Source organism: Arachis stenosperma, chromosome 5, assembly GCF_014773155.1.
Source record: "Arachis stenosperma cultivar V10309 chromosome 5, arast.V10309.gnm1.PFL2, whole genome shotgun sequence".
In the NCBI taxonomy this organism is placed as follows: Eukaryota; Viridiplantae; Streptophyta; class Magnoliopsida; order Fabales; family Fabaceae; genus Arachis; species Arachis stenosperma.
In genome coordinates this window covers 111475526-111497682 of record NC_080381.1, presented here as the reverse complement: position 1 = coordinate 111497682, position 22157 = coordinate 111475526, and the positions used below count along the sequence as shown (strand labels likewise).

Here is a 22157-nt window from a genome sequence, read left to right as displayed (position 1 = left end):
TCAAAACCCTCCCCTCTATGAAAAACCCTATCATCAACCGAACAAGGGAGTAGCTCCAATCGAACCCCAGAACTAACCCTAACAACCTTAGACTTATCTATTTCATTCACAGCACCAACATCCAAAAATAGAGAAACACGATCCCTTACATCATCATTCACCCAGTCATAGGACCAATCTACCTCCCCTTTTGTTTCTTTCTCATAACCCATTTGAAAAAACAGAAGCAAATAAGAAGAAGAAGAGAACACGATTAAACAGAAAAACCAAGTAGAACTAAGAGCACTCACCTCTTTTACTTATTTTTGGTTGAAAACGCTTGAGAAAACACAAAACAGTAAACATGCAAACCTTCAGAATTCCTAACCTTTAATTCCCACACTTTAACCCAAAAATCTCGCTTCCACTTCCCATCAAATCAGTCACGTCAAACCCAATAAAGCCCTCATTAGAAACACGCAAACTCATTAATGCCATCACTTAGTTATTTTCTCTATCCTAATCATGAAAGCCTACAGTCTTAGTAACTGTTCAATAAAGCACCTTGACCTGGGGGCTACAAGGTAGAAGCACACGCCGAACTATTCAGTAGCCGACTCATACGCAATTAAAAGCTCAACCTGCTTCATTAAACATTTTTCCAGGCTAAGCTTGGGGGCTGTGGTCCGGCCATTACAAATCCTATGTCATAAATCGGCTTTATCACTCATAACTCGCCATTATTCACATCTATTACCCAGATATTTGGCGTTATAAGTCGGCATTTTAGTCATTACTCGGCAATTTACATTGTTAGTCAGCTTGCAATTACTAATCAACAATCAATGTCATTTATTAAAAACTAACGTTACAAAGCAGCTTAACGGACTGCTTCACAAAAGTGAAACGTCCAAACCCTTATTATTGCTCTTTAATACAGGCAATAAAGTAGGAACATAACTGATTTACACACTATCACCTATAAAAGGTATGATCTTCTATCCTGAAGACACATTGAATTCTCAATACTAACTTAAGCTTCGGAGTGCCTTTGCAGGTACACTCCCCCTGTTTCTTGCTCAAAGCTCTACGCAATTGGACACCCTCTTGGAGTAAAGCCCGGATTATCATAAGGCTTGAAGGTTGGCCCCGAAAGCAATAGCTCGGCGTCGACTCCCAAAGACTGAGCTCTCCCTCCAGGTATCCATACAAGAACACATTCTTAATAATATCAACATTTCGGTATATTCATCAAACACCAATATTTGGATTCTTACTTTAATTTCCAAAAAAGCACATAATAATGGTTCTCCAGAAATCATCATCATCAATGGTGTTTAACGTGAGGAGGAACCCAGCGAAACTAGTGGCACCTGCTGGACCCACCCCCCATAAGCTCAAGCTTCTCTCCGATATTGATGACCAAAAGGGTCTTCGTTACCAACTTCCATTGGTGCAATTCTTTGCTTACAACCCTTCAATGGCAGGAAAAGACCCTGTCCATGTTTCTCCAAAGCACTTGTGTTCTATTATCCACTTGCCGAATGGCTTAGGGAAGGTAATAGTGGCAAACTTATGGTGGATTGCAATGGCGAAAGTGTATTGTTCATGGAAGCTGATGCAGATGTTACAGTCGACCATTTTCGTGTTGATCCTCTGCCTCCATTCCCTTACTTTCATGAGCTCCTCTACTGATGAGCGGATAATTTATACGCTTTTTGGCATTATTTTTAGGTAATTTTTAGTAAGTTCAAGCTACTTTTAGGGATGTTTTCATTAGTTTTTATGTTAAATTCACATTTCTGGACTTTACTATGAGTTTGTGTGTTTTTCTGTGATTTCAGGTAATTTCTGGCTGAAATTGAAGGACTTGAGCAAAACTCTGAAAAAGGCTGACAAAAGGACTGCTGATGTTGTTGGAATCTGACCTCCCTGCACTCAAAATGGATTTTCTGGAGCTACAGAACTCCAAATGGCACGCTCTCAACGGCGTTGGAAAGTAGACATCCAGAGCTTTCCAGCAATATATAATAGTCCATACTTTATTCGGAAATTGACGACGTAACTTGGCGTTGAACGACAAAGTATATGCTGTTGTCTGGAGTTAAACGCCAGAAAAACGTCATGATCCGGAGTTGAACGTCCAAAACACGTTATAACTTGGAGTTCAACTCCAAGAGAAGTCTCAGCTCATGGATAGATCAAGCTCAGCCCAAACATGCACCAAGTGGGCCCCGAAAGTGGATTTATGCATCAATTACTTACTCATGTAAACCCTAGTAGCTAGTCTAGTATAAATAGGATAAGTTACTATTGTATTAGACATCTTTGGTCTCAGTTTTGTTTTATTTCTTATCTTAAGAGGCTATTGATCACGTTTTGGGGGCTGGCCATTCGGCCATGCCTGAACCTTTTACTTATGTATTTTCAACAGTGGAGTTTCTGCACACCATAGATTAAGGGTGTGGAGCTCTGCTGTACCTCAAGTTTCAATACAATTACTATTACTTTCTATTCAATTCTCTTTTATTATTATTCCAAGATATACGTTGCACTTCAACTGGATGAATGTGATGATCCGTGACACTCATCATCATTCTCACCTATGAACGCACGTGACTGACAACCACTTCCGTTCTACCTTAGGCCGGGCGCATATCTCTTAGATTCCCCAACAGAATCTTCGTGGTATAAGCTAGATAGATGGCGGCATTCATGAGGATCCGGAAAGTCTAAACCTTGTCTGTGGTATTCCGAGTAGGATTCTGGGATTGAATGACTGTGACGAGCTTCAAACTCGCGATTGCTGGGCGTGATGACAAGCGCAAAAGGATCAATGGATCCTATTCCAACATGATCGAGAACCAACAGCTGATTAGCCGTGCTGTGACAGAGCATAGGAACGTTTTCACTGAGAGGATGGGATGTAGCCACTGACAACGGTGATGCCCTACATACAGCTTGCCATGGAAAGGAGTACGAAGGATTGGATGAATGTAATAGGAAAGTAGAGATTCAAGAGGAGCACAGCATCTCCATACACTTATCTGAAATTCCCACTATTAATTTACATAAGAATCTCTATCCCTTTTATTTTCTTTTTATTATTAATTTTTGAAACCCAAAACTATCTAATCTGCCTAATTGAGATTTACAAGGTGACCTTAGCTTGCTTCATACCAACAATCTCTGTGGGATCGACCCTTACTCACGTAAGGTATTACTTGGATGACCCAGTACACTTGCTGGTTAAGTTGAACGGAGTTGTGTCCACACAGAGCCAATAGCCATTAGATAAATCTCATGCAAATACTAAGAGGATCACAATTTCGTCCACCAAGTTTTTGGCGCCGTTGCCGGGGAACAATCAATTTCGAACAACAATTTCACAATTGTTTCCAGACCACAATGTTACCAAGTTTTAATCCGGCAACATCACCAAGTTTTTGGCGCCGTTGCCGAGGATTGTTCGAGTATGGACAACTGACGGTTCATCTTGTTGCTCAGATTAGGTAATTTTCTTTTCAAAAATCTTTTTCAAAAATTTTTCTTTTATTTTTCGTTTTTCCAAAAATATTTTCGAAAAAAATAATAAAAATAAAAAAAAATTAGAAAATCATAAAAATAAAAAATATTTTGTGTTTCTTGTTTGAGTCTTGAGTCAATTTTAAAGTTTGGTGTCAATTGCATGCTTTAAAAAAAATTTTCTTGCAATTTTCGAAAATTTCCTGCATTCATAGTGTTCTTCATGATCTTCAAGTTGTTCTTGGTAAGTCTTCTTGCTTGATCTTGATATTTTCTTGTCTTATGACTTTTCTTGTTTTTCATGTGCATCTTTGCATTCATATTTTCCATGCATTAAAGATTTCTAAGTTTGGTGTCTTGCATGTTTTCTTTGCATCAAAAATTTTTCAAAATTATGTTCTTGATATTCATCATAATCTTCAAAGTGTTCTTGGTGTTCATCTTGACATTCATAGCATTCTTGCATGCATTCATTGTTTTGATCTAAAAATTTCATGCATTGAGTATTTTTGTTGTTTTTCTCTCTCATAATTAAAAATTCAAAAAATCAAAAAAAAATATCTTTTCCTTAATTCCCTCCAAATTTTCGAAAATTTGAGTTGACTTAGTCAAAAATTTTGAAAATTAGTTTTTTCTTACAAGTCAAATCAAAATTTCAATTTTAAAAATCTTATCTTTTTAAAATCTTTTTCAAAAATCATATCTTTTTCATTTTTTTATCATTTTCGAAAATTTCAAAAATATTTTTCAAATTATTTTCAAAATCTTTTTCTTATCTTTATATCAAATTTTCGAAAATTGGCTAACAATTAATGTGATTGGTTCAAAAATTTGAAGTTTGTTACTTTCTTGTTAAGAAAGGTTCAATCTTTAAGTTCTAGAATCTTATCTTGTAGTTTCTTGTTAGTCAAGTCATTTTAAAAATTAGATCTTTTTATCTTTTATCTTATCTTTTTCAAAAATTTTATCTTTTTCAAAATTTGATTTCAAAATATCTTATCTAACTTCTTATCTTCTTATCTTTTTCGAATTTGATCTCAAATCTTTTTCAATCAACTAACTAACTTTTTGTTTGTTTCTTATTTTTTTTAAAAACCACCTAACTACTTTTCCCTCTCTAATTTTCGAAAATATCTCACCCCTTTTTCAAAAATTCTTTTTAATTAATTAATTGCTTCATGTTTTAATTTTAATTACATTTTATCTCTAATTTTAGAAAATCACTAACCCCTTTTTCAAAATTATTTTCGAAATTTCCCTTCTCTTTTCTTCTTCTATTTAATTACTTATTTACTAACACTTCTCTTCACCTCTCTTCATCTAAATATCCGAACCCATTCTTCTTCACTCTTCCCCCTTTCTTCTTCTACTAACATAAAGGAATCTCTATACTGTGACATAGAGGATTCCTCTTCTTTTCTTGTTTTCTTCTCTTTCATATGAGCAGGAACAGGGAAAAAGGCACTCTTGTTGAAATTGATCCAGAACCTGAAAGGACTCTGAAGAGAAAATTAAGAGAAGCTAAGTTACAACAATCTAGAAACAACCTTTCAGAAATTTTCGAACAAGAGAAGGAGATGGCAGCCGAAAATAATAATAATGCAAGGAGAATGCTTGGTGACTTCACAAAGCCAACGTCCAAATTTGATGGAAGAAGCATCTCCATTCCTGCCATTGGAGCCAATAATTTTGAGCTTAAGCCTCAACTAGTTGCCTTAATGCAACAAAACTGCAAGTTTTATGGACTTCCATCTAAAGATCCTTACCAGTTTTTAACTGAGTTCTTGCAGATCTGTGAGACTGTAAAGACGAATGGAGTCGATCCTAAAGTCTACAGACTCATGCTTTTTCCTTTTGCTGTAAGAGACAGAGCTAGAATATGGTTGGATTCACAACCTAAGGATAGCCTGGACTCTTGGGATAAGCTGGTCACAGCCTTCTTGGATAAATTCTTTCCTCCTCAAAAGCTGAGCAAGCTGAGAGTGGATGTTCAAACCTTCAAACAAAAAGATGGTGAATCCCTCTATGAAGCTTGGGAAAGATACAAGCAGCTGACCAAAAGATGTCCATCTGACATGTTTTCAGAATGGACCATATTAGATATATTCTATTATGGTCTATCTGAATTTTCGAAAATGTCATTGGACCATTCTGCAGGTGGATCTATTCACCTGAAGAAAACGCCTGAAGAGGCTCAAGAACTCATTGATATGGTTGCAAACAACCAATTCATGTATACTTCTGAGAGGAATTCCGTGAATAATGGGATACCTCAGAAGAAAGGAGTTCTTGAAATAGATGCTCTGAATGCCATATTGGCTCAGAACAAAGTGTTGACTCAACAGGTCAACATGATCTCTCAAAATCTGAATGGATGGCAACATGCATCCAACAGTACTAGAGAGGCAGCTTCTGAAGAAGCTTATGATCCTAAGAACTCTGCCATGGCAGAGGTTAATTACATGGGTGAACCTTATGGAAACACCTATAACTCATCATGGAGAAATCATCCAAATTTCTCATGGAAGGATCAACAAAAGCCTCAACAAGGCTTTAACAATGGTGGACGCAATAGGCTGGGCAATAGCAAGCCCTTTTCATCATCTTCTCAGCAACAGACAGAGAATTCTGAACAAAACACTTCTAATTTAGCCAATATAGTCTCTGATCTGTCAAAGGCCACTTTCAGTTTCATGAGTGAAACAAGATCCTCCATTAGAAATCTGGAGGCACAAGTGGGCCAGCTGAGTAAGAAAGTTATTGAAACTCCTCCCAGTATTCTCCCAAGCAATACAGAAGAGAATCCAAAAGGAGAGTGCAAGGCCATTGATATAGTCAATATGGCCGAATGCACAAGGGAGGAAGAGGACGAAAATCCTAGTGAGGAAGACCTCCTGGGACGTCCCTCAAGCAAGAAGGAGTTTCCTATTAAGGATCCACAGGAATCTGAGGCTCATATAGAGACCATAGAGATTCCATTAAATCTCCTTCTGCCATTCATGAGCTCTGAAGACTATTCTTCCTCTGAAGATGATGAAGATGTAACTGGAGAGCAAGTTGCTCAATATTTAGGAGCTATCATGAAGCTGAATGCCAAGTTGTTTGGCAATGAGACTTGGGAAAGTGAACCCCCCCTTGCTCATTAATGAACTAGACACCTGGATTCAGAAAATTTTACCTCAAAAGAGACAAGATCCTAGCAAGTTCTTAATACCTTGTACCATAGGCACCATGACCTTTGCAAAAGCTCTGTGTGATCTAGGGTCAGGGATAAATCTTATGCCACTCTCTGTAATGGAGAAGCTGGGGATCATTGAGGTACAACCTGCCTTGTTCTCATTACAATTGGCAGATAAGTCATTGAGACAAGCTTATGGAATAGTAGAGGACGTGTTAGTAAAGGTTGAAGGCCTTTACATCCCCGCTGATTTCATAATCTTAGACACTAGGAAGGAAGAGGATGATTGCATCATCCTTGGAAGACCTTTCCTAGCCACAGCAGGAGCTGTGATAGATGTCGACAGAGGTGAATTAGTCCTTCAATTGAATGGGGACTACCTTGTGTTTAAGGCACATGGCCATCCCTCTGTGACAAAAGAGAGTAAGCATAAAGAGCTTCTCTCAGTTCAGAGTCAAGAAGAGCCCCCACAGTCAAACTCTAAGTTTGGTGTTGGGAGGCCACAACCAAACTCTAAGTTTGGTGTTAAGACCCCATATCCAAACTCTAAGTTTGGTGTTGGCACTATACAACATTGACCTGATCACCTTGTGGCTCCATGAGAGCCACTGTCAAGCTAATGACATTAAAGAAGCGCCTGTTGGGAGGCAACCCAATTTTAATTATCTAATTTTTATTTTATTCTATTTTATTGTTATTTTGTGTTTTATTAGGTACATGATCATGAGGAGTCACGAAAAAAATCATCAAAATTAAAAACAGAATCAAAATAGCAAAAGAAAAAAATTCGCACCCTGGAGGACGCACAGGCTGGCGTTCAACGCCAGTAAGATGCATCTGGCCGGCGTTCAACGCCAGAACAGAGCATCATTCTGGCGCTGAACGCCAGAAACAAGCAACATTCTGGCGCTGAACGCCAGGAATGTGCCTGGAGAAGAAAAGCTGGCGCTGAACGCCAGTAACAAGCATGAAACTGGCGTTCAACGCTAGAAACATGCTTTACATGGGCGTTGAACACCTAGAATGTGCACCAATGGGCGTTTAAACGCCAGAATGGTGTGCAAAGGCATTTTACATGCCTATTTGGTGCAGGGATGGAATTCCTTGACACCTCAGGATCTGTGGACCCCACAGGATCACCTCAGGATCTGTGGACCCCACAGGATCCCCACCTACCATATTCCCACCTTACCTCCTAATCCTAGTTTTTGTGATTACTCTTCCCCATGTCACACTTCCCAACACTCTTCACCAATAACCTCAAATCCTCTTCCCAATCATCCCCTTCACCACTCACATCCATCCACTCTTCCCCATAAACCCCACCTACCTTCAAAATTCAAAAAAAAACATTTTCCCACCCATTCCCACCCTAAATGGCCGAAAATTCACTCCCCCCTCTCCTTATAAATACCCTTCCATTCTACTTCATTTTCACACAACACAACCCCCTCTTCTCCCACTTGACCGAACCTACATCTCTCCCTTTCCTCCATATTTTCTTCTTCTTCTTCTTCTCTTCTTTCTTCTATTGCTCGAGGGCGAGCAATATTTTAAGTTTGGTGTGGTAAAAGCATAAGCTTTTTTTGTTTCCATTACCATCAATGGCACCTAAGGCCGGAGTATCCTCTAGAAAAGGAAAAGGGAAGACAAAAGCTTCCACCTCCGAGTCATGGGAGATGGAAAGATTCATCTCCAAAAGCCATCAAGACCACTTCTATGATGTTGTGGCAAAGAAGAAGGTGATCCCCGAGGTCCCTTTCAAGCTCAAAAAGAATGAGTATCCGGAGATCCGACATGAAATCCGAAGAAGAGGTTGGGAAGTCTTAACCAACCCCATGCAACAAGTCAGAATCTTAATGGTTCAAGAGTTCTATGCCAATGCATGGATCACTAGGAACCATGATCAAAGTATGAACCCGAGTCCAAAGAATTATCTCACAATGGTTCGGGGGAAATACTTGGATTTTAGTCCGGAAAATGTGAGGTTGGCATTTCACTTGCCCATGATGCAAGGAGATGAACGCCCCTACACTAGAAGGGTCAACTTTAATCAAAGGTTGGACCAAATCCTAATAAACATATATGTGGAAGGAGCTCAATGGAAGAGAGACTCCAAAGGCAAGCCAGTCCAACTAAGAAGACTGGACCTCAAGCCTGTGGCTAGAGGATGGTTGGAGTTCATTCAACGCTCCATCATTCCTACTAGCAACCGATCTGAAGTTACTGTGGATCAGGCCATTATGATTCATAGCATCATGATTGGAGAGGAAGTAGAAGTTCATGAGGTCATCTCCAATGAAATCTACAAAATAGCCGACAAGCCCTCACCCATGGCAAGGCTAGCTTTTCCTCACCTTATTTGCCATCTGTGTTACTCAGCTGGAGTCATCATAGAAGGAGACATCCTCATTGAAGAGGATAAGCCCATCACCAAGAAGAGGATGGAGCAAGCAAGAGAGACCCTTCACGGTCCTCAAGAGATGCATGAGGAAGCTCATCATCAAGAAATCTCTGAGATGCCTCAAGGGATGGACTTTCCTCCCAACAACTATTGGGAACAACTCAACACCTCCTTAGAAGATTTGAGCCACAATGTTGAACAATTAAGGGTGGAACATCATGAGCACTCCATCATTCTCCAAGAAATAAGAGAAGATCAAAGAGCAATGAGGGAGGAGCAACAAAGGCAAGGAAGGGACATAGAAGAGCTTAAGAACATCATTGGTCCTTCAAGAAGAAGACGCCACTAAAGGTGGATTCATTCCTTGTTCTTTATTTCTTTCTGTTTTCGTTTTTTAATGTTGTGTTTATCTATGTTTTGTGTCTTTACTTCATGATCATTAGTATGTAGTAACCATGTCTTAAAGCTATGAATAAAATCCATTAATCCTTCACCTCTCTTAAATGAAAAATGTTTTAATTCAAAAGAACAAGAAGTACATGAATTTCGAATTTATCCTTGAATTTAATTTAATTATATTGATGTGGTGACAATACTTTTGTTTTTTGAATGAATGCTTGAACAATGCATATGTCTTTTGATCTTGTTGTTTATGAATGTTAAAACTGTTGGCTCTTGAAAGAATGATGAACAAAGAGAAATGTTATTGAGGATCTGAAAAATCATGAAATTGATTCTTGAAGCAAGAAAAAGCAGTGAACAAGAAGAAGCTTGCGAAAAAAAATGGCGAAAAAAAATTAGAAAGAAAAAGAAAAAGCAAGCAGAAAAAGCCAATAGCCCTTAAAACCAAAAGGCAAGGGTAAAAAGGATCCAAGGCTTTGAGCATCAATGGATAGGAGGGCCCAAGGAAATAAAATCCAGGCCTAAGCAGCTAAACCAAGCTGTCCCTAACCATGTGCTTGTGTCATGAAGGTCCAAGTGAAAAGCTTGAGACTAAGTGGTTAAAGTCGTGATCCAAAGCAAAAAGAGTGTGCTTAAGAGCTCTGGACACCACTAACTGGGGACTCTAGCAAAGCTAAGTCACAATCTGAAAAGGTTCACCCAGTTATGTGTCTGTGGCATTTATGTATCCGGTGGTAATACTGGAAAACAAAGTGCTTAGGGCCACGGTCAAGACTCATAAGTAGCTGTGTTCAAGAATTAACATGCTTAACTAAGAAAGTCAATAACACTATCCAAAATTATAAGTTCCTAGAGAAGCCAATCATTCTAAACTTCAAAGGAAAAAGTGAGATGCCAAAACTATTCAGAAGCAAAAAGCTACAAGTCCCGCTCATCTAATTATAATTAATATTCATTGATATTCTGGAATTTATAGTATATTCTCTTCTTTTTATCCTAATTGATTTTCAGTTGCTTGGGGACAAGCAACAATTTAAGTTTGGTGTTGTGATGAGCGGATAATTTATACGCTTTTTGGCATTGTTTTTAGGTAATTTTTAGTAAGTTCAAGCTACTTTTAGGGATGTTTTCATTAGTTTTTATGTTAAATTCACATTTCTGGACTTTACTATGAGTTTGTGTGTTTTTCTGTGATTTCAGGTAATTTCTGGCTGAAATTGAGGGACTTGAGCAAAACTCTGAAAAAGGCTGACAAAAGGACTGCTGATGCTGTTGGAATCTGACCTCCCTGTACTCAAAATGGATTTTCTGGAGCTACAGAACTCCAAATGGCGTGCTCTCAACGGCGTTGGAAAGTAGACATCCAGAGCTTTCCAGCAATATATAATAGTCCATACTTTATTTGGAAATTGACGACGTAACTTGGCGTTGAACGCCAAGTATATGCTGCTGTCTGGAGTTAAACGCTAGAAAAACGTCATGATCCGGAGTTGAACGCCCAAAACACGTTATAACTTGGAGTTCAACTCCAAGAGAACCCTCAACTTGTGGATATATCAAGCTCAGCCCAAACATGCACCAAGTGGGCCCCGGAAGTGGATTTATGCATCAATTACTTACTCATATAAACCCTAGTTGCTAGTCTAGTATAAATAGGATAAGTTACTATTGTATTAGACATCTTTGGTCTCAGTTTTGTTTTATTCCTCATCTTAAGAGGCTATTGATCACGTTTTGGGGGCTGGCCATTCGGCCATGCCTGAACCTTTTACTTATGTATTTTCAACAGTGGAGTTTCTGCACACCATAGATTAAGGGTGTGGAGCTCTGCTGTACCTCAAGTTTCAATACAATTACTATTACTTTCTATTCAATTCTCTTTTATTATTATTCCAAGATATACGTTGTACTTCAACTGGATGAATGTGATGATTCGTGACACTCATCATCATTCTCACCTATGAACGCACGTGACTGACAACCACTTCCGTTCTACCTTAGGCCGGACGCATATCTCTTAGATTCCCCAACAGAATCTTCGTGGTATAAGCTAGATAGATGGCGGCATTCATGAGGATCCGGAAATTCTAAACCTTGTCTGTGGTATTCCGAGTAGGATTCTGGGATTGAATGACTGTGACGAGCTTCAAACTCGCGATTGTTGGGCGTGATGACAAGCGCAAAAGGATCAATGGATCCTATTCCAACATGATCGAGAACCAACAGCTGATTAGCCGTGCTGTGACAGAGCATAGGAACGTTTTTACTGAGAGGATGGGATGTAGCCACTGACAACGGTGATGCCCTACATACAGCTTGCCATGGAAAGGAGTAAGAAGGATTGGATGAATGTAATAGGAAAGTAGAGATTCAAGAGGAGCACAGCATCTCCATACACTTATCTGAAATTCCCACTATTAATTTACATAAGTATCTCTAACCCTTTTATTTTCTTTTTATTATTAATTTTCGAAACCCAAAACTATCTAATCTGCCTAACTGAGATTTACAAGGTGACCATAGCTTGCTTCATACCAACAATCTCTGTGGGATTGACCCTTACTCACGTAAGGTATTACTTGGATGACCCAGTACACTTGCTGGTTAAGTTGAACGGAGTTGTATCCACACAGAGCCAATAGCCATTAAATAAATCTCATGCAAATACAAAGAGGATCACAATTTCGTCCACCATCTACTATGTTCCATTTCCTGATACTCTCCACTCCTCCTTATTCAGGTAAATTCGACTATGCTACGCGATACATTAAATATAACTACTAAAATCAATGATTAGTATAAAAATAAAATATATATTAAAATATAAAATATATATTAAAAATAAATTAAATAATACATATATTTATAGACAAATAAATAATGACTAATTTTAGTATATAACTAGTATTTTTAATTCTCGAATGACGTTAAAAAACTAATATTTTTTAGTTAATATCAACTAAATTTTTATAATTATTTTAAATTTTAAATTATAAACCTAAATTTTAAAATTAATTAAAAGTTAATTTTTTTATTGTTTTTCTAAATTCCTATATATATATATATATAACACATCCTATCATCCTAAAACACATTTAGTCATTATTATTTTAGGTAAAAAAATTTTAAAAATAAGTAAAATTTATTATTTTTAGTTAATATTTTTAGCTATTAATATAATTTTTTTAGTATATTAATTTAATAATATATTTTTAGTCTATATTTTTACATATTAATAATGAATTATAGACTAAAACAATAAATTTTTTGGACTCTAATATTTCTCTTATTTATTTTTAGTGATAATAAAATAGTCATTACTACATTAATTACCTACGTTTAAATATCAATGATCTTATCCTTATTTTTTGTGGCAGTTATAACCATTGCTGACAAAGGATCTTTCTAATAGTTACAAAACCTATGCTATAACTTGTAATTGTAACATATAATAATAATGCTAAATATATAAGGGTCATTTTAGGATGGTTATATTACAATGATTATCGAATTTCAAAAAGTAGTGTTAAAATCTAAGAAGTATAGATACTTTGCTGAATTATTGTGTTTGTGTATTAGAATATCGATATTTATCCGACACGTACGTCTGTTGTGTCTAAATGTGTCTTAATAAAAAATATAATTTTTTTGACATTTTTGGACACACCTAAATACCATTATGTGTCAGCGTATCCAGTCTTATTCTTAATATATATTCTTAAAATAAATTTAGATATAATATATATTATTATTTATTAAAATAAAAAAATATTTTAAGTGCTTGATATAATTAAAATAAGACATTAAAATTAATTAAAAAATTAATTTATATTTTAATATCAATAAAATATCAAAATATTATTACGATTTATTTAAAAAATACTTTATATTTTATATGTATGCGTGTTCTCGTGTTTTATAAGATTTTAAAATTTACGTGTCGGTATGTTCCGTGTTGTATCGTCTCCCATATCTGTGTCAGTGTTCGTGCATCATAAGTTAAAATTAAAGTTTTTTTTATTGTTAAACAACATTTTTTAAAAAATATTATTTAAAAAAATGTTATTAAAATATAAAAAAGTATGACTTTAATTTTAATAATACGTGTATAATTACCATAACTACCATAGCACAGTGATACTAGAATCCACTGATATAAAATTATCATAAAAAATAAATTAACTAAAAGAAATTAGTCATAAATCATATGGTTACTCCTCAAACTAGTTTAGTTTTTCTTGTATCGTATATGTTTGTTCATATATGTAATATTGTATTTATTAGTCCATCATAATTTATGAAAACAATTTTATCTTTTTATCGTATCAAAAAATAACATTAAAAATTGAATAAGTGTAAGAAATTAATTTTTAATTAGTTAATATTAATAATTTTTTTATTGTAAAATTAACCTATTAATTTTTTTTTGAAAAATGTAAGATTTAAAGATATGATCTAAAGTAGGGTATTTGTAGATCGAATTAGATTAGATATAGTTAAAATTATTATTTGATATACATTAAATTTATGGAATTAAATCTAATATCTCATATTTTTTGTTTGAATCCTATATATCTAATTTGATCCACATTTGCAAATTGAATCAGATAGGATATATCTGTAAAATAAAAAATATCAGAAAAGTTTTATATCCATATAAAAATTACGTAGATGGTATCTAAACAATTTTCACTCCACGCCCCACTCTCCTGTTTGTTTTACACGCATCTCTTATAATCTATATTACGAATCTTTATTTTGCGTTATCAACATTTCTCAACATAAATTTTTTCACACAACGTAAACCTCTTCTTCTTCTTCTTCTTCTTCTTCTTCTTCTTCTTCAACCTAATTAAATTCGTTGTTCTCCTCGCTCTTTCGCGTTTTTCTTCTCTGCATTATGGATCTAGATTAATTCAACGCAATTAGCTTCGTCGTTCATCTTCTTCTTCATTTTCTTCTTCGATCTGCACTTTTAAATTGAAACAATGAATGAATCAACTTCAAATCAGTTGAATGAGTGTGATTTTGATGATTCTTCTGAAACGCATCAATTTGATGAGGTTTGGATTATTGAATTCTGAATCAAATTTAATGGAATGAAATTGCTAATTTTATTTGAAATGAATTGAATGGACTGAGGTGATCTACATCTAAATTGAATTGATAATATGTAACTGTGAGTAACTCTCAATATATGTGAATAACTTTTCGGTTCGGTAAGTACTAAAGAGGTGGTTCATCACGTTCATGTTTTCGGTTCGGTCCGCATAAAGGAGTTGTTGAGTTAAGAAATTAACAAAATTAATTAATAATGACAAACATTATTTTTGGACAAAATAAATAATTAGTGTTGAGTATTAATAATTGTATGTTGCTAATTATTTATTAAATATTGTAGGCCAAAATTTAGTTTAGCAGCTCAATTGGAATGAAAATAAAATAACAAGGCTGGTGGGTTGATAAATCAAGCGAAACCCAAAAAAAATAAAGCCAAAGAAATCAAACGAGTTGCCTTATGGATATCCGATCCAAGCCTGTTAGTAGCAAATTGCTCCAAATTACTCTCACACCAAAAGCAACGCTCACTTTTGTGCTTTGGTCTGAAATCAGAAAAAAAAAATTGAGAGAGAGAAAGCTTCTTCCATAAGCTTATCACCAAAGAAGCAAGAAAGAGAAAGATTAAGAAAGAAAGGGTAAAGTCTAATCACCTACATCAATCTGGGTCAAGAAGAGATCAGAAGTCAAAGGTAACTTTATTTCCTTCTACATGCATCTCTTTCTCCTCTCCTCATCTTCAACTCTCTGCAACTCCATATTGAGATACATGGAAAAGATTTATGTTCTTCACTACCGTGGATCTACGGTTGAAAATATGTTTTGGGGACCAAGTAGCTTCTCAATAGTTAAGATCTGGGTTTACCATTGAGGACATCTATTTTCTATTTTTCTATGACTTTCGGTCAACCCAGGAGGTCAGAAGTAAAGTCCCTAATTTGAGTAAAAATAGAAAAAGGTGAGATGGTGGGTTGGTGAAGTACAGAGCTCAAGAAGTTGACCTAGGGAGAGCAACCCAGCAACATGCAAGGAGATAAAAGAGGTTTGCTGTTGATTCAGAAGGAAAGGAGAGAAAATCAGAGTTTGGTAAGTTGGGTTCTGTGAAGAGTTTCGTGAAGAAGTTCCTCTACTTGGATAATACTTTCTTTCAAAGAAACATCCGGCCAATATTAAAGAACTCACTCAGAGACGTGCAAGTCTGGTTTATCACATAGTAAAGAGGCTGTTGATGAAGTCAATCTCTTTCATGTTTTACAGATTGTAATTTACTTTTCAATGTTTATCTTTCTGTAATTTCTTGAATGAAAAGGCATAATGAGAGAGCTCAAGTAAAAGCCATGAGTAGAAAAAGGTCGAGTGATACACTTGAGTGAAAAGGCTAGAGTTATTTTCAGATTTTTTTAGGTAAGTTTGAGTCTTGTATCCTATACTAGTGAGGTAACCCTTTCTTAGTTGGGTGAGCACTAAGAGTGAAGAGTTTGGTATTAGCATAGCCAATGTCAAGTTAGGTTAGAACTTGAGTGTGAAAGGATTGTGTCAATCCTGTAGAATTGGTGTATGTAATACTTTAACTATAGTGAAAATTCCTCCATTATTGTGGAGGAGACTGGATGTAGGTTGCATAGCACAAGGCAACCGAACCAGGATACATGATGGTGTTAACTTCTCTCTTATCTGCAATGTTCTGTTTTCTGATATTCATGAGACAAAAATAAATTGTCTCGTAAATTTTTCGTTTTTGACTTCAAACAGAATTATAATTGAAAGTCTATTTTAAATGGTCATTTTAATAACATAAAAGAAAGGCATAGATTCAACTCTCCTTCTCTATGCCTACCACAACCTTTAGAAGTCTAATAAAAATTAGACCAATATGTTCTATTTTCTTCCCTAAACACTATATAATTGTTTCACCGTAATTAAGATTTTGGTTCACCGTATAATTAAGATTTCGGTTTACCATAAAATTCTCTCCATATTTGCCGATCCTCGTACAGCTCTGCATACCAAATCGAACTTATAAGGTGTGGTGAATCAAAAACAATAACTACCAATGAGAAATCACATTCCAATATCAACTACCACGCACGAACTGTGATCGATTCAGCAGAGAATGAAAGAGATTAGAGACGATGGATGGTGAATAGCTCTAACCTGAGTGGTGTTGTGTATAAATATTATTAATATACAGGTTAGTGAATAATTTATGTGCCAAATATTAAATTGAGAAACTTTTATTTCAAATAAAAAATATATTTTATATGTTGTTTCACCTACACCATATTTTATCTGGTCCAGTCGCCCACTAATGCTATATATAAATTATTAGAGATACTTTTTTTAATGTTTATAAAAAATAAATATTTTTCCAGTATATAAGAATAAAGTGATTATTATGGTATTTATAAGATAACGGTTAATTTATTAAAATAAATTAAAAATTAATATTTAATTTAAAAAATATAAAATAAATAATTTTTAAATATTTAAAATTTATTATAAAAAATAAATTAGATTAAATTTAAATAGCAAGTAATAAGCATGTAAATTTTATTTAAGAATAAATAGTATTATGTCTATTCGGTTCACCATAATTAAGATTTCGGTTCACCATGAGTACTATGTTCGGTTCACCATGAGGGTTTAGCATTTAAAGTTCAGAGTTCAGTGTTCAGGGTTCATGTTCAAGATTTAGGGTTTAGGGTTTAGCGTTCAGGGTTCAGAGTTCAGAGTTCAGGGTTCGGGTTCAGGGTTTAGGGTTTAGGGTTTAGGTTTTAAGGTGTAGGATTTAGGTTTTAGGGATTTAGGGATTTAGGGTTTATAGGTTCAGGGTTCAGTGTTCAGGATTCTGGTTTTAGTGTTTAGGGGTTCAGTGTGTTTCTACCTTTTGGTTCACCCAGTGTATTAATTTCGGTTCACTATGTTCTTTTGGAGTTCGAATGTATTGGTAAATACAGTGATTGCAATCACTGAGAACCTGGAATAAAACAGCAACCAGACAGTTCCAACATATATATAAATTAATATCTCAGATGAGTAATCCATCTTGAATCAAATATAAATATTAACAATTTATACATATGTTGATATTAAGAATAGATATATACATTGACATTGACATATATACATTTGAAAGAAGCATTGTTTAGTCCACCATGAGTACTATACAATTGTATTTGAAAGAAGCATTGCTTGGTTCACCATCTTGATTTTATATAATGGATTATGTTTCGTTCACTCAATACTATACAATTGTATTGTGTTCGGTTCACCATGAGTACTATGTTCGGTTTACCATGAGTATTGTGTTCGGTTCACCACGAGTACTGTGTTCGGTTCATTCTACAGAAAGCTGTTTGAATTTGATTTTATATAATGGATTATGTTTCGTTCACTCAGTACTATACAATTGTATTGTGTTCGGTTCACTATGAGTACTATGTTTGGTTCACCATGAATATTGTGCTCAGTTCACCACGAGTACTGTGTTCGGTTCATTCTGCACTATTCAAAATTCTTCTTCCTCGCCTTCTACTGCTTCTTCACCAGAGAGAAGGAGGAAAAGACAAAAAAATACAGCAGCAATAACAACAAAAGAATGACGATAAGGAGAAAACACGTGAAGAAGAAGGAACGCGAAAAAGGAAAAAAGGAGGAGAAGGAGGAACGCAAAGAAGAAGGCGAAGAAGAAGACACTCCGTGCATAAACGAGCGTGAGAAGAAGAAGAAGAAGAAGAAGAAGAAGAAGAAGAAGGAGAAGGAGAAGAAGAAGAAGAAGAAGAAGCGCGGGAGAAGAAGAAAAAGAAAAAGCGTGATGGAGAAGAGAAGACGAAGAGAAGAAGCGTTTCGTGTGTGTTGGGCGCGTGTATTTCACGTTTCATTTAATAGTATTGAGTTTTTTTTTTTGTGTTGGGCCAACTTGATAACATGGTTATATGGATGTGTAGCATCCCTGAAAAAATATATTAAAAAATTATATTTGTATAAAAAAATCAACAAAATTTTTTTATTCTAATAAACTCTCTTTTGTACTCTTTTAAACTCCTTTAATATTGTTAAATCAATTTTTTTGTTAATAATAAAAATAAAATAATACAATATATATGAATAAAATTAGTTATTAAAATATAATATAATATAATATATACAATATTAGTGCTAAGTGCGGTAATGTTAAAGATTTACTCTAGGGCCATGGATGGGATTTTGGGTTCCAAAAACAAGACTTTGATATGAGCCAAAGTTTGAGCTTGACAAAAGTTATAGTTAAAAAATTAGTTGGATGTCCAAAAAATTCTTAGACAATAACTAAGATTTATAGTCCAAAAGGAGAGGTAAATTATGGATTCCGTTGTAGACAAAATTTAGAAAATGAGGATGAAAGTGGTTTTTGTATGTCTGATTTAACAAAGAAAAGAAAAAAAAATCATTCAATAATTTTTTGTTCTGTTAATCAGGATAAACTTTAAGAATAATATCCAATTGTTGATTTGCTGACTCAAATTAATTATAGATTCTATGCAGCATGATTAAGGTATGAAATGAAAACCATAAAAAAAAGTTTGAAAATAAAATTTAGTTATATTAATATAAGTATTAGATTCAATTTATAAAATAATTCACCGTTGTAATTTTAAAATTTAAAGTACTTCTTTGACAATAAGAATTTTTTATTGTGTTAGAAGCTAAAATTCTAAAAGAACCTTTCGTTACTTTTAAGGAGACAGGTTACTAGTTGTATTAATTATATCAATAATATTTATGAGATAATAAAAAATTAGTTTAATATAAATAATTATAGATTATTTTATATAATAGTTATTAATTATTATTAAAATAATGATATAATTTTAAACGTAATAAATATATAATTATAGATGTATAATAAAATAATTAATTAAATTAAATTTTTTAATATTAAAGATTTTTTGTTATCATAAATCATAAAATAATCTTAAGTTTTAATTTAATTAGTTTAAAAATTTTGTATTTGTAAAATTCAACAATAATTAAAATTCTTTAGATAATGCGTACGTTTCTGGTTTAAGCCAACATTTCATTATTGCAAAAACGTGCGTATTATCCTAAAAGTTTTGATTATTATTGAATTTTACTAATATAAAATTTTTAAACCAGTTAAATTAAAACTTAAGTTTATTTATGATTTACAATAACAAAAAATTTTTAATATTAAAAAGTTTTAATTTAATCAATTATTTTATTATACATCTATAATTACATATTTATTATATATTTAAAATTATATAATTATTTTAATAATAATTATTAAATATTAAATAAGACTATTTATAAATTGGACTATAAAATATAAACTTTAGTTATTGTCTAAAAATTTTTTGGACCTCTAACTAATTTTTCAAGTATACGTATACCAAAACTTTGGCCCATGTCAAAGTGTTGTTTTTGGAACCCAAAATTCTGCCCATGCTCCTGTAGTAAACTATTAATGTCAGGGCACTTAGCATTAACTGCTGTCTACAAGTTTTGACTGAAAGTTAGTGCACTCTTTTGTTTGCGTGCCTGCTCTACATGTCTCAAAAGAAAGCCACCCTTAACCATTGAACAATAAATTACTATGGAACTCACCTCTATATATATATATATATATAGTGCAGATATGTAGATATACGGATCAAATCCATAGATAAAGAAGTGATATCTGCGATATGATCATATTAGAGTGTGGATTAGATCCGCTATCATTTAAAGAAATCGATTGATATCAAGTAGTTTAACTCATTGTGACAGGTGACACGGCTCAAATGCGGTGGCTTCATCTTTGCTACGCGTATGAACCACACAATGTATGATGGACGTGGATTTGTGCAATTCATAAAGGGCATAGCAGAAAGAGCCCAAGGTGCAACAAGGCCTTTAATCCTCCCATTCTGGTTTTGTGCCAGAGACCCTCCAAGAGTTACATGCATCCAGCATGAATACAAACAACTACCCCTTGAAGATGACAACAAAAATGTGTTCTTCAAACCCTGCCATGCTTCCTTCTTCTTTGGCTCCAAAGAGATTGATGCATTGCGCTGCCTCTTCCCTCGTCACGTTGCTCAATCTTCCAACACCTTCGATGTCCTCAGTGCATGCCTCTGGCGTTGTCATACAGCTGCACTGCATTGGCAAAACCCTAATCAAGAAGTTCGCTTCATGTGTGCAGTCAATGCACGTTTTGACCCTTGCAGGTCACACTCTTCTTTAATTTGAACAAGGATAATTTCCAATTGATTCTCTTCTCTTTTGTTAATACGTACCAACTTTATCATACGCTTAATCCTCCACTACCTGAAGGATATTATGGCAACGCTTTTGTGTTTCCTGCGGCAGTTTCGACTGTGGAGATGCTATGCATTGGAGTTGGTGAAGAAAGCAAAGAAGGAAGCAACTGAAGAGTATGTGCACTCTGTTGCCGATCTAATGGCCATTAAAGGAAAACCTAACATTATTTTGAAAGGGTCCTTTCTAGTGTCAGATATCACAAAATGTGGATTTCGGATGGGGGTAAGTCTTTGTATTCTGGGCCAGCTAACACTACATGTGGTTCAAAGAACATTCCTGATAGCGGTGAGAGCTACTTTGTTCCATATACTAACTCTAAAGGAGAGCATGGTACGGTGGTTTTAATTTGCCTTCCAGAAGAAACCATGGAAAGATTTGAGAAAGAGCTTAATGGGATGCTCAAGATCAAGGATGAAGAGAAAACTATCAAGTTGATGTCCAATCTTTAGAGGATGCTTGATTTGAATACACATGCATATATATATATATATATATATATATGGTGAATGCTATGGTAGTGATGCCTATTTACTAAAAAAAGTTAAAATTTAATTTAAAAGATATAAGAATAAATAATTTTTTAAAAATCAAAACTTATTTAAAAAAGATATATATATATATATAGGATAGGTTTTTGGTGGGGATCCCTTTAGTTGTTGATGGCTATGCCGGAGATGACATGGGGACGTTTTTGTGTAGTTATATTTTGTTAGTTCCGATTGTTTAGTTATGTAACCTGGTTGCTCTACTACTATTGTGTTGAGCTGTTTGTTTTCAAAAAAAAAGGTCTTTGGTGGCCAAAGTTATAATGGTTAAAAATGGTTAAGTTTTGACTGATTAATAAACACATGATATGTGAAAAATTAGGTGGAAGTTGGTAGTTAGAATAATAGGTCTATTATTAGTGATTACTAAAGGACAAAAAAGTAAAAAACTAACCAAAATGATGTGTATATCATTTGGGCTTTTTTTTTTAAAAAAAATCTGTTAGTGTTTTTTGAGTGAATAATTTCAAAACTTTAATGGTTGGACTTTAGTGTGAAAATCTATTATAATGTTGGATCAATAAAAAGTCATGAAATATTAATAATGAGAATAATTTAAAAAAATAAGAACTAAATCATGTCATATTTATGTGAACTCTTACTATTAATATATTTGTATCATGAATTATATGAATATATAAATTTATAAAGTATTAAAATTTTATAATTAAATATTTTTATTTTGAATAAAAACAACTATTACATAGTATTGTTGATTTTATCATAGTTATTATTATTTTTGTTCTTGTTATTATTTATA

The 22157-nt window shown here is 34.2% G+C and overlaps 1 pseudogene; it reads left to right on the top strand.

Moving 5' to 3' along the window:
• Positions 1-1282: 1282 nt before the first annotated feature.
• Positions 1283-21301, top strand: LOC130981063 (13-hydroxylupanine O-tigloyltransferase-like; annotated as a pseudogene).
• Positions 21302-22157: the final 856 nt, after the last annotated feature.